The sequence below is a fragment of the Octodon degus genome, unplaced genomic scaffold (assembly GCF_000260255.1).
Source record: "Octodon degus isolate 3935 unplaced genomic scaffold, OctDeg1.0 scaffold00059, whole genome shotgun sequence".
NCBI classification, from domain to species: Eukaryota; Metazoa; Chordata; class Mammalia; order Rodentia; family Octodontidae; genus Octodon; species Octodon degus.
In genome coordinates this window covers 623,157-627,604 of record NW_004524635.1, presented here as the reverse complement: position 1 = coordinate 627,604, position 4,448 = coordinate 623,157, and positions in this window count along the sequence as shown.

Below are 4,448 nucleotides of genomic sequence, written 5' to 3'. Positions count from 1 at the left end.
TCAATCCGAAGGACCGAAAAAAAAAATCACAATCACTATTCACATTCAGGACTCTTATCAATTCACATAGATTTCCTGGTGATTATCTGTCATTTTCTAGTAACTTTTTTTTTTTTTTTTTACAATTGAGGCCATGTAATCACACTAGGACTCAACTAGAAAAAAATGAAGCCAAATATTTAGAAGTATCTATTCTATCAAGTATACTTTAAAATTCCAAAAGATTTGTATAAGATTCTATAAGATTCGTATACTATTAACCTGTGTAAGGATGTTTAGTTGTTTTCAGTAAAAGGCCAAAGAAAATTGGAGAGGTGGGCCTAGCTATTGTACACCTATAAGTTGGCTTTGATTTTCTCAACAGTTTGCTACTCCAAAGGGTGTAGCTACTTGTTGCGTAAATGTTTCTACTTCCAACAGTTATCCTGAAGCAGTTGTCATTGCTTTACGGTAATGTGATTTTTACCTTCTGAACTATCTGTTCTTCATATATGTTTATTGTTATATGTACACACACACACACACACACACACACACACACACACACGCCAGTGTGCTTCTTCTGCAACAAGAAATTAATACCAAAAAAAAAAAAAAAAAAGTTAGTCCAGGAAAGCATGATCCTGAGTTTGATCCCTGCTACAAAAAACAAACAAATAAGCAAACAAACAAAAACATGTTTCTGGTTGTATCTAATTGGTTCTAATGACTATCCTACATGATTTATATAATTATTTCCATTTTACTTATTACAGAATTATGGCTCCGAAATGTCAGATCTCTATATGAAATATTCAAATTCAGAAGCATTATCATGTCAAGGGTCAGGACATGCTACCTCAATATAAAGCCTTAATATAGTGTACTGAGTCCTTCGGATTAAAGATTAAAATGGCCCTTGCAAGCAAATCCTCTCTAGTTTTCTTGCTTCTTTTTTATTATTTTTATTATTTTTATTTTCATTTTTTTATTTTTTTATATTTTTTAATGTTTTTCATAATTTTATTGATAAACAGCAATGAGACAGTTTCAAATCAAATTGCTAGGACAGTTTCAATAACTAACACACTGCATACATTCTTCTTAGTGGTTAATTGCTATACAAGATGTGGACTTGAGATCCTATTTACAAACACCATTAGAACAAGTCATTCTATTCATTAAGAGAATGTAACTATATATCTATCCCATCCACTTTGCCTACACAGATACAAAATGGACATTCATCTATATCCCCTTTTTTTCTAAGTTCCGTTATTTGAATATTATAGGTGTGTAAACTCAGCAATATATTCTAAAAGAGTCCAGTAGCCCATCATAGCATTGGGTCTTCTGTTTAACTGGCAATGTCAGAAATTATTGACCTGAGTTCCCCACAGCTCAACATAATATCATGGCTTTACTTCCTATATTTCGTCTTCATACTTTTCTACTGGATGGTTAAGACCAAGGTAAAGCAGGACCTATGCAACAAGAGCTGTAGCTTTTGGATCTGAGAAGGTCAGTGAAATCCCCTCAGGATTTATCCTGAGATTTTGTACCTCTGATTGTAGAACCTTTGTCAATGTCAGCCATGTGGATGAGTCATGGCCATTGCTTGGCCAGTGTGCTCCCTGTGAAAGCCTGAGAGAATGTTTTTTCTCCATGTGACTCTCTTTAGGCACACTACATTATTGATCACTTTCCTCTTTGGCCCCATAATCTCCTTGATCAGAAAATTTGGGACACTACCGAGGTACATGACGTTACAGTACAAGTTCTCATATGTCCTGAGTCTTAATTGACCTTAGAAGGTTAGGGCCAAAATGTTGGCTTTCCTTGCAGCCTAGTTTTCTTCCTTCTTACTTCCCCAACATTGTCTCCACTGAAGTAAGTCATAGTGGCCACATTTCTTTCTTCTAAAGTAGACCATAGGAACAAGAACTCCTTTCCCCAAAGTGAGGCATGAAAAGTGTGAAGGTCACTTTCCAATCTCCTTGAAAACACTAATGTAGTGGGTACTGTATTCATTTTCCAGAAGAAAGAGCAACACAAACCTTAACGTACTGGTCTTGCCGTGTTTTCCCTCAGCCTGTTAACATGAGATCATGCCAATTTTATACAGTCATGTTTCTACATGGCTGCTTATTCTTCAATGCCAATATATAAGCATAAAAGCAGACAGTTTCCTTGGCTTTGTAAGCTTAGTTACTTTTCTAATTGCTGATACAAAATGTCATATAACCAAAGCTAAAGAGAGAAAGGTTCATTTAGCTCACATTTTGTACAGATCTCAGTCCATAATTTCTAGCTTCAAAGCAGAGTGGCTCAACAAGGAGGGCAATTTATGGTGGGAAGAAGACAGCAAAAGCTACAAGGGGAGAGAAGGATACACTTCTTTCTGTCTCTTATATTGTATGGAGGCTAACTGCCCTAGGGCAATATAGCACTCAGACCTTTCATTGAATCATGAATTGATCACAAACTCTAGATTCAGCCACCTTTGGAAAGCCTACTCTAATGACTACCTGAGGCTTGGGGAGGGAGGGTGAATCTAGACACAAACCAGAATTTATGGTCTTTTCCGAAGTCTCTTTTCTGATGTGAACCTTTGATAAATCTACTCTTAAAGGAGTGTTGACTATGAGGCTTATGATGACTGAGGAAAGAGACAGTATAAAAGTATCAGGCCTCATGATTGTCCTCCTAGCAATTTAGCAGGATAGCTAATAAAGAAAAGTCAATTAAGATTTAACACTACATTTTATAATCACTTTACTCTTGAAAATCAGAAATAATGTGAACATATTGAATGCCATGAGAAATCCTATAATTGATTGCAAACAAAATCTCTTTATATGTATAACTTATCATACTTTCGATTCACATGATTCTGAAGTAATTACTGAAGGATATCATGGGCTCATAATGGAGAAGTGCTAGATAGTATGTAGCTGGATATGAAGAAATAGAAAAAAAATAGTTCTTTATCTGCCTCTTTATCTTAATGAATTAAAATATCATCAGTTAATTCCTGAAGATTTTGAAGTTTATTGTATATCCTGAGTAAAACTTACATAAATGATACCTTGATGTTAAGTCTATTATAGTAATTTTGATAAATTACTGATAGGGAAAATTGCAAATCAGACATAATTTATATCCATATTTATCCTAAGAAATTTGGATTACAACTTACCAGGCACATTACATTAGGTTGAAATTATCTTTTACTGCCTTCTAAAAAATAGTAGACTATAACTGCCTTAAAAGCAAGAACTTTTATTTTGCTCACTGTGATAGACTAGAAAAATTCCTATGTCATTAGAAGCAATTAAACAATTATTTATTACAAAAAGAAGTAAAAAATTATTTTAAAAGTAAACATATTTTCAAAACTAACCAGTTTACTAGAAATCACAAGAGTGGTTGACCTTAGGGTAAATAGGACAGGTAAGTGGTTACTGATAGAGAGTAGTGGGGACCTCCGGGATTTCCATGAAGTTCTCTGATCCTTGTATGTGTTGTACAGTGGACCCAAATTGTGAAAATTCATCCTCCTCATTTTATGTCTATTTTACCTCAATAATATTCAGGGAAATATAGAAGACCCCAAAGTGATCCATGTTCCTGTGCATTTTATCCATCCATTTTGCACAGGTCAACACTAAGGACTACATGGAGATTAAGAGGTTATTATCAGCTACCAATGGTTAAAATAACAGCTCAGGTGAGCCATCTCTAGACACATTGAATGCAACAAGTACCATGATACCCTATACCTGGGCCCTCGTATTGCGTGTTGCAATGATTTTCTGATTGCGGCTCTCTGAGTGATGAGAAGTGGGGCACAAGAGGCTACAGAGCATAAGGAGGGTGGTACTCCGTACTGGGATTAGGTTAGAGTTGTATTTTATTTGCACTAGCCAATTGGATTGCAACATTTTTGAGTTGGGTGTCAGTTCCTTTTTTTAATAGGTGGATAAACTAAGGACCAGAGGGATAAACTATTTGATCTAAAGTCAGAAATAACCATGAAATTTTAACGCAATAGTCTTTGGTTCTGAATATCTAGTCTTTTTAAAATACTGCACTGACATGAAGTTAATTTTCCTTTAGCAATGAGATCTCAATTTGCTTACTTACCTATTTTATTTAAGTTTGATATAAGCAAGAGACTTTTATCAAGAGAATTCTAGAAATACCTTATGTAGGTTGTAATTTAGGTGGCTTGATATGGAACAGAAATCCAAGATTTTCTTCTATTATTTAAAAATTAGCATTTAAATGCTGGATGATAGAACAAAATTTGGGAGAAATCAGGCAACTGCAGAAGGCTTATTTGGTTTCTGACAATATTTTTTGAACTTGTAATGAGCTGTGCGGAAAGAATGCCTTGATTAGCATGTGCTATTAATCATTTAGGTAAAAGAAACAGTGCCTTTCATTTTCTATGAGCAGAAACACAA